Source organism: Limulus polyphemus, unplaced genomic scaffold (genome assembly GCF_000517525.1).
Source record: "Limulus polyphemus unplaced genomic scaffold, Limulus_polyphemus-2.1.2 Scaffold4002, whole genome shotgun sequence".
NCBI classification, from domain to species: domain Eukaryota; kingdom Metazoa; phylum Arthropoda; class Merostomata; order Xiphosura; family Limulidae; genus Limulus; species Limulus polyphemus.
Genome location: NW_013669612.1, coordinates 55,148 through 68,635, shown reverse-complemented (window position 1 = coordinate 68,635; position 13,488 = coordinate 55,148). Strand labels below are relative to the sequence as shown.

The window sequence follows — 13,488 nt, the reverse complement described above, 5'->3', positions numbered from 1 at the left end:
AAGGCCAAAGTGGTGTGTTGCAGTGCCCCAGACACCACTCAACCACCAGAATCCTCCCCTCCTCTTCACGGGTTGCCATGCACAGCAAACACTTGGGTGGATGTTTAGATCTCAGAGGAGGTAACTGAAAATTCAGAATCTTCCCTGGGAGATCCCCTCACCACATACAGGAATCCACCACAAGGGGCAAAAGAGACAGAACCTCTCTCGCAGGGAGAGAAGGTGCTAATAGTGCTCTCTAAACTAAATATTCCAGGGCTCACAGATGAAGAGAAGGCTGGGCTTGACTGAGATGTGAGTTGAAATACACCCCCCAAAGAACAAGATACTGGGTGGGGTGGATAACAGACTTTTCTACCTTGATAATCCAACCCACCTGAGCAGCTTCTCTGATGAAAAGTTGGGTGGGTGTGGAAGGCTTTCCAAAGGATGGAGCCAGAAGAAGCCAGTCATACATATATAAAGATAGAATAGAGCCTGAGAAAATATTGGAGTTGAGCAAATGACTGGACCAATTAACAGAAAGCACAGAGTGCTGATTCCAGCCCGAAAGAAGTGATATATCAGAATTGATATATATGATTCTCGTGGACAAAATGTAGATAATGACACGAAGCCTAAGCAATAGGGAAGTGAAGGAAAGCATAGAACACATCAAATTTTGTCATCCAATGCCCTGGAAGAAAGGCCCATCTGAGAGACAGGTAGGATTCCATGGTGAACTATGACATATCTAGGAAGTGATTCAGATGGGAGAGATCAAAAACAAGATGCCAATACCCAGTCTCCTTCTGGGGGCAACAAAAACTCAGGAACAGAATCCTGCAAGCACAGGAGAACCCTGTTTAAAGGTGCCCTGGATGAGAAGGTCTTGAACTGCTTCTGTGAGATGCTGGTGGGAAACGGGATCTAGAGAGGAGGAAGGAACAGGGAAAAGGGTTAAGGTAGGAGGTGTGAGGAAAAGGAGAGAGAGTCCTCCCTCCTTCCGACAGAACCCAAGGGTTTGCTGAACGATGATATGCAAGTGCATGAGCCTTTGCAAAACATTCGGCATGGATCCCAATATAAGGCAAAGGGGGAAAAATCAAAAACTCAGAACTAGGTGCTGCAGTTAATAAGGAAGGGAAGGGATCAAATGACATTGGCTCACATAAAAAAAGTCATCTTCCAACGAACCATGGCCAACACTTTCTCTGCCAATAACACTGCAACTGCAGCTATTGTCACAGGTTATTTAACAATGGTACTGTCAGTAACCATTGTAGTCATAATATTAAGTTATGAATTCATATATATTAACTGACTACCGTAAATTGTATGAGAGATAGAGTTCACAATCAAATAAAGAAATCCAATTCAATAGTGGAATTTACACAATACTTTGAAATATGAAAATCAGTAACTGAATATTTTCAAAATGCACTAAAGAACATAAAAAAATGTTTGAAATCAAGCACTAAGTCTGAACACTGTCATGTCAAATCGAGAAGTGAAGATTGGGTTCAACTGCATAGTGGGAGTCAGCTGCAATGGGAGGGTTTGTCACGCTCCTATTGATGGAGGACTGTTGCATGCTTAAATGCAACTGAAGTACGAGGAATTAAGTGGAAGTTTCAAGGCTAGTGGCAAGCAAAAATTTGTGCACTAGAGGGCAGTCAAATTGAGAATAGCTGTAACTATGAGCGGAGGTAAGTAACAGTATTAGAAACTCACTTTACAGTAATATTTTACTAAGCCTGATGCCTTATGTAAATAACTAGAATCATGAAGTTTCGCTTGTATGAATGTATTAAAATTTCCATTAAAATATCTCTGTAACTGATCTAAGCTTCAAGCCTTGTTATCCTAACCCTACTGTCCAGTAAAACTTATTCTTAACATATATTATCACTCAATATTCTCTGTATTATTCTAATCCTAATCCCTATTTTGAAACTTACTCTGTAGTACTCTTTTCCTAAACCCAATGCTCTAGACATCCCAAAGTCACTGATCTTGGCAAAGCTTTCATTAACCAAAAGCACATTTCTGGCAGCCAAGTCCCTATGGACAAACTGCTTACTTTCAAGATACTCCATTGCCATGGCAACTTGAAGCATTAACACCAGGATGTCCTGAACAGACATATCTCTGAAAGAGAGAAAAATATTTATATATGCACATTTATCGATTTTATTAGATTAATTTTATAGTAAAAGAAAATCTTTACACACAGACAGTGAAGTTAAAATCATCTTAGAAATATTCTGCATAAACAAATTTCTGCATACATTTCTTAATAGTTGTTAATTTTTACTTTGGTTACTTGCATTTACTATAATATTATTAAACTAATTAGTAAAACTATATGAATCTTAAGAATCATCAATACCTGAACTCTAAAAATAAAAATTATTGCTGTTCTTTTTTTTTCTTTATTATCAAGAACTGTTACCGGTTTTGACGAAGATGCTTGCTGAGAGGCCCTAAAGGAGCAAGTTCCATTACCAACATGAAAGGATCTCCTTCACAAACACCTGTCATAAACCAATACATAAAACATTAGTAAGACAAATAATGACAAATTACATATCTACCAACCTGAAGAATAAATAATGAAAAAAAAATAATTTCAGAGCAATATCTGAAAATACATTCAATTAACTATGTAAAGGCAGAAAGTAATATTTTCTACTGGTGAGTCAGGTGATACCTTGAGGATATACACTCCCTTATTTTTTTGCAGATATGACTGGTAGTGATGTGTGCAAGATGGGCACTGAGAGAGAAAGTACTATAGAATCTTCTATATAATACTATACTCTCTCAGACTGTAACAGATTTACAGATCATCCCTCTGGACCACCCACACAACAGATCCAGCAGAGGTACTGTCTTTCATCCTGTCTACTCATCTCTTTGGTTTATCAGATTAAATAAAGACTGATTTTCATTTTGTTATACGTACAGTCTCTTTCTTCACACACAGTTAAAGTCTGAATTCAGATTCATTCTGCAATACACTTCTTGAATGAGTCTCATATAACCTGTGGGATCTACCTGAAAGGTATGTTTAAGAATACCACACTTTCAAAGAACTTGAGCACAACCATACGTTTATACAAATCATTCACAGTTCCTAAAAATCCATAAATTGCATTTTAAACTTTATCCAATTTCATTACATATTGATCTTTGCTGTTAATACTACAAAACAACAAAGAAAACTACTGTCTAAAGAGCCTCACTTTTCATATCATTTTCCAGAACATTCTGTCAAATTATATGTTACAGGTTTTGTTATCTTATTTTCTAAAACCTTGATGTATCACATCCTTCACAATCTCATCTGGTTAACATCTTATACTTTAAAATACACAGCATTTATAATAATATATTGCTACTAAAACCTTAACCCTTAAAGTGCCACAATTTTCTAGAAACTCTAAATATTAAAATGCACTGCTTTCATAATATTATTTAAAAGAATATTCAGTTGTAATTTAAAAAGACTAAATGTTTTTCAAATGACATCTTACCTATCAATCTGACAATGTGTGGATGATCCAAAGCAGCCATAGTCTGAGCTTCTTTCAGGATTTCATTCTTAAAGTTAGAACAATAAAATAGACAATAAAACGTTATTAATTCATTTAAATACATATCTCATTAATTCCCATCTATATTGATCAAGGTTACTGCATAAAATTAACCTAAAAGTATGACTTCCCCTATGACCCACACAATTCTTTATCTAAAACACATTGTGCTTTGTGAACCTATTAAAAGACAATTAAATGATTATTTTCAAATATAACTTCCTATGTACCATCACACAATTCTTTACCTAAACCATCTGGTGCTTTGCAAACCTATTAAAAGTCGACTAATGATTATTTTCAAACAGACCTCCTACCTGCAGTCACACAGTTCTTGACCTAAGCCACCTGGTATTTTGTGAATATTTAAAAAGATAATTAACTGATTATTCTCAAACTTCTGAGACATAATTTACTTAGAAACAGCAGGTATTGCCCAAAAGGATCTCATTAGCACTGGATAATTTCTAACAGGTACAAAAATATTACCAAGTTGGCACAGGAACAAGTTACATGTGATAAATGTGATGAAATAGATATCACACCTTCTGATGGGGAACAGCATTACTTTTCAACATCTTCACAGCAAATTGGACCTCCATTAGGCCAGAAGCAAACACTCCTCTCTGGACATCTCCAAAATTACCAGATCCTAACAGGAAAGAATAGGAACAAAATACAAATAATCTAACTTTAACAACAGGCTAAAGAAAAACATGATGAAATGAAATTCTCTGATGATTTTCACATTTTATTGAATGAAGATACATAATATTCTTTCTTTCAGAGAAGAATAACTTTGCTACTGTCACAGGGGTATTATTTGTCATTAATAACTACTGATTGGAATTTGAAAAATGTAATAGCTACTTTGTTGAATAAAACAACTTCTTACCAATATTCTTTTTATTAGAATTAATTTGGCTAGGACCTAAAACAATAATTTTTTATTTTCTGAATAAAAACAACTTATCCATTAGAATCAGTTAGGAAGTTCAATATCATTTTCTCCCTAATTCACAATTTACTCATCTTCAGAACAATTAACTTTTAAGATACTGATTTCTCTTTGGGCAGTGAAACAACTTATATATTTCAAAATTCCAAGGTTAATATTCATGATTTTGATTTCTCCGTACTTACCTATCTTTTCCTTCAGAATTAGAGAGTTAGGATCCAAGCTTACTGGACCTCTTCTTATTCTTCGGAGTGTCTTATAAGCTATTTCTGACTCTTCTTTTGATAATGTTCTGTGTAGTGGTACTGTACAAAGTTTAAAATCCTTTTATTCAGCTTTTTATTTCATCTTTTTCAAAGTGTTAGTAAATGCAGCTACAGTTTCTGAACACAAAAGGGACTCTTAAATAAGCTGTATTTCTTTCATTTACAATTAATGATAAACTCTGACCACATATGTATTTTGAGCATCCAAACAAAGATTTGTTTGTTTGGAGTTGAGCACGAAACTACACAATGGGCTATCTGTGCTCTGCCCAACACGGGTATCAAAATCCAGTTTCTAGCATTGTACGTCCGCAGACATACCGCTCCAAGCAAAGAAATTGTATTTATTAATGATGCTTCAGCTAGATATATATATACTCACTAACTACTATGTGTCTAAATCTGTATTTTCAGTGCTCAAGCAACCACTTGATGTATTAAATGACCAGTATATTTAGCAAATAAATGGCTAGCTCTGCAAGTGTGCATATATGTGGTGGGATCCTAACATAGTGATCTTTCTGTTAAGTTTTAGTCTGAACCTTAAGTTATAAAATATTCTAAGAATATATTATATGCTATTCTAAGTCTCAGTTTAAGTTATGAACTAAACTAACAAATAATTATAAATCAATCTATTTCAAAGCCAAATTAAGAACATATTATACATATTTTGCTTTAGTTTTGAGCTTATGTTGGTTCTGATATTAAGCTAGGACACCTAACAACATACAACTACTTTATAACAGGTTTTCATTTTGGGCTAAAGTTATGACTTAAGATACACACGTCTTATGTTACCAGTCACCAATTTTCCCACTTTCAATAAAATTGTAGTGGCTGGTGAAAAAATGTGCTATGTGATATATTTCATTTGTAAAAATAAAATCTTCATGTCCAAAAGTTTAGATTTTTTACCTATGAGGCTACACTTGCCTAAACCATTTATATACCACTGTTAGAAATAAATGAACAACAGAAATTAATAATGACTCTTTTAGAAATAAAAATGTTCTGATAAATCATAATGGGAGACTTCTCTATAGCCATAAGGTGATAGGATACAAGAAAGATATATAAGCTGACAGATATTAAATACATTAAAAACAACCTGAATAACTCATAGACAATGAAATTAATGTTCAGAAATCACTGTATGAGAGCAAGAAGACAAAACTAAGAAAAGAAAAATATAAAATTGTTAACACTGTAATGAGTGCATGTACATAAACCTTATGAAATTATGCCATTACAAGGATCTTGTTTAATCAAACAAGTATGAACTCAACAAATGACTGTATTCCTTAATTATTGCTTTTATAAATGATGACATAACAGTTGGAAATTCCAACTACGTATTTTCATTTCCTTTAGTTGTCAAAAATCTTTCAAACTAGATGACTGTTACCATTATTTCAACTGATTGTTTGACTGCTGAATGTTGAATACAGAGGTTGATTACAGAAAAATCTACTTGATCCACTAATTTTTAGAGAGTTCAGCAGTTACCGACCATAGATGTTAACAGAATGGCACATTTGGGAGAAAAAATCAACAAATTTTCTTTATGAGATTTTTATATTGTTCAAACTAGCAGGATACAAATAGTGTCATAAACAACAGTAAAAGAAAGAACAAATGACTTGTTATGTAACAGATGGTTTTGTTAGTGATAAGTGTTTAAAAAATACTTTAATATATTTTGTAAAAACAGTACCAGATGATTATTTTTCCAAGTTAACATAACATTCTGGGACAACATGGGACCTATTGATCCATATCGACTGTTCCATCCTCTAAACTAAATTAAAATTATTAAAAAAAAAATAAATAAAATAAAAATTTTAAAGCCAGCCCTTTTCATTCATCTACTTATCAAGCTTTTTCTTAAACTCACTTAAATTTACTGCCTCTACAACATCTGAAAGAAACCCATTCCAAAGGCCAACCACCCTATTAAAAAATGAAACTGTCTTAGCTGAAGATGACTCCTACCTTGCCAAAATTGCTTCTAGTCCTATTATTCTCAATGTGAAATAAAAAAATGATACATCAACACTATCAATTCCCTTTACAATCTTAAACATCTCAATCAGATTCCCCCTAACTCTTTTTTTCAAGAGAAAACAATTTGAGAGATTTCAGCCTCTCCTCATTTGACAACTCCTCCACCCCAGGCACCATTCTAGTAACCCTTCTCTGAACCCTTTCCAATGCCTTTCCTAAGGTAAGGAGCCCAAGACTTAACACAATATTCCAAGTGTGGCCTAACCAGTGACCTATACAATGAAAGCATAACCTCTTTAGACTTGTATTCAATATTTCTATAGATACAACCTAAAATTCTATTTGCCCTACCACTAGCAACAGCACACTGCTTGGATAGCTTTAGAGACTGAGCAACTATTACACCAAGATCCCCTTCCTTCATAACACTATAAAGGTTATTCCCATTCAAATTATGATAATCCACATGCATTATCTTGCATTTATAATAATTAAAACCCATCTACCATTTATTTGCCCAACTCACCAAATGACATAAATCCTTTTGTAAATCAGCAGCATCCTCTTCACAAATAACTTACTGTACAGGGTAAAATATAAAATAAAAAACCCAATGAGACTGGAAACAGTCTCACACACACCACATGTTACAGCATCATCCTCAGGAGCGTAGTTTTGCAAAATAACACTTATTTACACCATTACAAAATTACCAATTTACATATTAAAGACTTTCACGCCATCTACTGACAACATTTTCATCAAGTCTGCCATCCTTATTCAATATTTTAAAATCAACTTTCTTATATTTAACTATCTCAATAAATTCACATATATTCATATTAAAATTTTCACGTTGTGCTAAAATAAGTTTTTCCCATTGACTTATGTGTTTTAAGTTTATTAATATGTTCTGCTAGAGGTGAAATAGTAATATTATTATTTTTAACATTTCTTTTCGGTTCATTCATTCTGAATTTTAAATTTTTTCTAGTTTGTCCCATATAAACTTTTTCACATTAACATGATATTTCATATATATACCAAATTTTCCCATTAAATCAATTTTTTCTTTAGCTATATTAAAATTTTGGCTAACTTTGTTTATCAGTTTATATATCAGAAAAATATTTGTTTTCCAAGTTGTTTTATTATTTGACAAGATAAGCCAGATATAAATGACAGTACCAAACATTCTTTTTTACCTTATTTCAGCAAATGGTTTTAAGTTAATATTTTTATACCTTTTTTTTTACTTTTTTGACAGCTCTGTCAACAATATCAGGATTAAAACCTCTTTCTACTGCTATGTATTTAATTAGTAATAACTCATTCTTAATATCATCCTGTTTACAACATAATGTTAGTATCCTATCCGCATAAGAGTAAAAAACAGTAGTTTTCCAAAATTTAGTGTGACAAGATTTTTGATGTGGCAGAATGATTACAAAGAAAAGTTTTCGATAAATAGTAGTTTCCAATTTATCCTTATTTTTACTCACTAAACATCCAAAAAAAAAGTAAACAGCTATTTTTCTCAACTTCAAAAGTAAATCTGATAGAATTGTCATTGCTATTAAGGAAATTAGCAAAAACGGCCAATTATTCCTTACCTTGTTGCCAAATCAAAAATGTCATCAACATACCTTAACCAAAATAACTTTTGCTAAAGCTTCAATTTCAAAATTGTCCATGAATAAATCACATAATAACAGAGATAAAGGAAAAACCCATAGCTAAACCTTTGCTTTGTTTATAAACTTTACTGTTAATTTGAAATAAATAGTTTTCAACACATACCTCTACTGGGTTAATCCTATTCTTATTTCTAAAACCAAATTATTATTTTCTTCCAATTTTTTCTCAAAACATGCAATAGCTTTTTTCACAGCTACTTTGATGACCATTGACACAACATTATAAACACCAAAATATCCTTTGGATCTAAAATTATATGCTCAATTCTTTCCACAAATTCAAACGAATTCTTAACTATGTATTTATTTTTATCACTTAAAAATTGGAATTTTTTAAGATATAAATATTGCTACATTATAAGCTGAACTATTAATATTAATTGATTTAATGGGAAAATTTGGTACATATACAATATCATGTGAATGTGAAAAAGTTTATATAGGACAAACTAGATAAATTTAAAATTTAGAATGAATGAACAGAAATGTTAAAAGCAATAATATTACTATTTCACCATTATCAGAACATATTAACGAAACTAAACACATAATTCAATGGGGAAAAAACTTATTTTCACACAACCTAAAAATTTTATTAGAATAAATATACATGAATCTATTGAGATAATTAAATACAAAAAAGTAAATTTAAAATACTGAATAAGGATGATGGAACTGATGGAAATGTTGTCAGTAGATGGCATGTAATTCTTTAATATATAAATTGGTGATTTTGTAGTGGATGATGCTGTAACATGTAGGGTTTTTATTATATTTTTTACAATGTACAGTAAGTTATTTGTATTTTATTGTAATTTTGAAACTGGACACAGTCTCATTTTTAGAATTATGTATAAAATAATCATTGTTTTATAAAATTTGAGTTTTTTAACATTGAACATTACACAAGTGCCAATGAATTTTTATTGTTCACCCATCAGTGTGTGATTGTTCATGTAACACACTGAATGTTCATACTTAACAGTGGCTTAGAAGGAAGTGGATGCCCATGTAGTATTGAAAATTCAGACTTTTCAGTTAGTCACTGAAGTAAAGGTTTTCTTGATCCTAATATAAAACTAACTTATGAAATTAAAATATTAATCAGCACTATTAATTATTGACAACCTGATTAAAAAGTGAATCCATATGACACAATCACACAAAAAAAGGAAATGCAAGGAGCAGTGTTGCATCCGAGAGATGTACTAGCCTGAAGTGTTCTCATACATGACTAACATAGTTCCTTTCACTTGCTTCTGAATGCTCACTGTCTGCTTTCCATCAGCTGATGCTCTTAAACTAAGATAAATTTACAATCAAAAGATTATAGACCTAGCGTGAGCTAGCATTTATGGTAATTTATCTTTCAAACAGTATTTAGATGTCAATGAGTCCCTATAATTATTAGAAAAATACCACATTCTTGACTTAAAGAATCATTTCATGCCATAAGCATATACATTGGTAAAGCAATGTCCTTTACATCCCATGTGAATTATATAGCTGTGATTAATACTTTGAAATCATTGCCACAGACCATATTCACCAAAGTTGTTTTAATTTAATCAAAAGGGCACAGGCAAAGTTAATTGGACTGAACCTGTATTGGAGAAGGAATGTTGACTATAATTCCACATTTACTACGTTTATTTACACAGAATATAGCAAGCTTTTAGTAAAATGTACAAGTCTGTTGTACACAAAAAATCACGTTAAAAAGATATGTTTGTGGATTGACAACATCAGTCTGATTTAAACTCTGATAAGTCAGAGTACAAGGTGATGTTTATGTGAAGGTTAAAAATACTTTTGTCTATCCTACAGTTTGCATTTTGTATTTGCATAACCTCTGGAATCTCCAAAATGAATATTTATAGTTGTTTTCAGTATCCCTGTATACTGTCATAGGTATTTATTCTCCTCTGAACTGTTGCTAAATCAGCAGTGTTGGGAAAATGAATTGTTGATAACTCTGACATCATACACACACACACTGTTGTGTTAAAAAGTTATATCATGTAGGAATGAAAAATAAGCTCATATCTTGGATATTACAAGCAATTAGTACAAGACCTCATATGATTTCAGAGGATTTATATTTTAATGTTTAATAAACAAAATTTTATAAGTGATTTCCTATTTTGCTTTCATTTTGTAAATCTTTTGTCAACATATGAAGATACTGTTTACATAAAGTTTTAGTTCAGTTCTCATCTGTTAGATATTTACTGAGTGACCTGATAGTAAGCAAAACAAAATCTCTCATGAAAGAAATACAATTACTAAATGTTAAACTATAAGGATTGTTGCTACTGAAATATTTTAATATAATATAATAAATAATGCTAAATTAAAACTCAAGATGTAACAGTATATCCTATGTTTCACCCACTGTACCTCAGGTGGCTCAAATTGGTTCTAGTTATAGACATTTGCTTCAGGTGGTTGGTGAGAACACAAAAATACTCTGGATACAAATGCGACATCTAACCATGAAGAGTACAGACAGTAGTATAACAATGTCAACCTATTTTTAGCTGGTTTGGTCCACTGGTAATAGAAAGGCATTCTGGGCAATGAATATTTACTTCTAAACACAAGTACGTATTCTTTTAGAATGTTGCATATTAACTTTAGCTTATCACAGTGGTGACATATAATACAAAGCTATACTATATCACACTGTAATGAGTACACATTAATAAACCTTATGAAAATATGCCATTCTGAGGATCTTGTTTAATCATACTTGGTATGGTTAATGTCATGAAGTGAGAAGCATGTTTGGTATGCAGAAAGCGATAAACAAATATATTTACATTTCTAGTCATAAAGACAATTCATATTAACATTTATGTGTATTTTTATGCACGTCTGCAGGTCAAATTTCTTACAATTACAGATTTCATCAACGCTGTTAGATATACAATGATGTTACAGTAGAATATTATCTATCAATAATTATTTATACTTTTTAGTATTGTATCTAACTTCACCGATGTTTAGAACAGGTTAAACAATTTATCTGTCTCTCAACTAGTACAAGTAACATACAAATAATAATACACACACAAATACATCTTACAGTTACCTCCACTTGAGTCTGGAGCAACATCGTCATTAGGTTTTGACATTTTGGCAGGTGAAGTGGGTTCACTACCAACACCCATGTCCATTGTAGCAATTAAGTTATCACTGCCAACCAGTCTAGCATAGATAGAACCATCATCAGTACCAGAACACTCATAAGTTGGCAATGTGGTTGAGGAATCATCTGGCTGTTGAGTCATACTTGTTTCAGTATTTTCCATCTGAAAGGTTGAAGATACCTGACCAGACTCTACTAGGAGACTGCTGACTGCTGTTTCTTCTACTCTTACATCATCACCTCCATTAGTAAGGACCAATGAAGGTTTGGAAGTCATTTCTGCTGATGAAGTGTGAAAATCTATTTTACATAAACAGCTTTCTGGGTCACTAGTGCTATGGTGACAGTGATGAAGAATGTGTCCAGGGTCAATTTCAATGTAAACTGAGTCACCAACTTCATCAGATTCCATTTTACAAGGTTCTTTTTCTGGCTGTAAAATCCCATTTATACATATACTTAGTTAAGATATCTTTAGTTTATCAGAGTTCAAACACATTTTTCATCCTTTGAAATATCAAAGAACATAAATTTCTAAGTCAAAAGACATCAAAAAATATCATTATTGTTACAAAAGGTTGACAAAAATCAATAATGCATCTATTGTATCTATCAGACTTATCTATTACAAACTTTTACAACTTTTGTTAAACAAGATTAGCTGAGTGCAAAGTTCTTCTGCATAATGATACTGGAATACAGTTTTAGTTATTAAAAACAACAAAAAACAATTCATTCTGTAAAACAAAAAATTTTGAAAGCTTTTTTATGAATATATATAAATATTACTTACATCAAATTGTTTATACCTGTGTGTTTGAAAACTTCTTCAAATTTTTATAGACTCACTTTCTAAATGTGAATGTAATAAAGCTTATTTTGTATATTTATTTCTATATAAATATTAACTAGGATTTTTTCACTCCATTTTCAGTGTTTTGTGTCTGAACAAAGGGCAAGGACAGTAAAGCCCTGTCAAACAATCCATGGGGACCATTATTTTCTTTTAACCAGATGTAGTTTCTAAAAGATTTGAATATTGTAGGTGATAGGTATGTAGCGAGTAACAGAGTGACCATATATGGCCATCTAACAAAACAGAAAGTAATTTGGCAAGGTGATACAACTAGAACAAGGTTAAAAGTTTTTAAATGTACTTTAAAAGGGTCACTTAACATATCTATTATTTTTTTTATTGATAAAATATCATTACATTTTCTTCAAATAAATTCAATAAAATGCTTATAATAAACTATATGTCACCACAGACAAAAATATAGTTCATGCATCTTAAATCACTAGGCCAACCAAAGGTGATCAAGAGACCAATCAAAGTATTGTGTGTGTATGCACAAAACACAGGGTCACCAGACATTATAGTTACTATTTTGTTAGGAAACCTAAAACTGTGACACTAGTGTTAGGGTGACAGTGATGAATGTCTCAAGAGTCAACCTTGGCTAATGTTTTGGTTCTTGTTTTTCTGCCTCCAGCTCTTATTAGTTTATTAACTTAATGCCTTATCTTTCTGATGGTCATTTTGAACAGGAAGCAAAATTAGATGAGGAACTAAACAAGAAACATTATCATACTGAGTATTTTTATTTGTGTATAATTATTGTAGTCTCATGAATTTTTTTACTTCAGGATCAAAATGAGACCTTATCAACTAGCCAGGAGCACAAAGCATATATATCAAAGCAAAAGTCCTTATTTTATAAAAACAGCATAAATACCCAAGATGTATGATACCGAAGTTTTGAAAGTTTAAATTATGAAGAAATCATCTAAGTAACAAACATATATAGTATTCAACGTCTACAACTTACAT

General features: G+C 31.9%; 1 pseudogene; it reads right to left on the bottom strand.

Moving 5' to 3' along the window:
• The window catches only part of LOC106470436, a 70,017-nt pseudogene that overhangs the window by 14,239 nt on the left and 42,290 nt on the right, over positions 1-13,488 (bottom strand).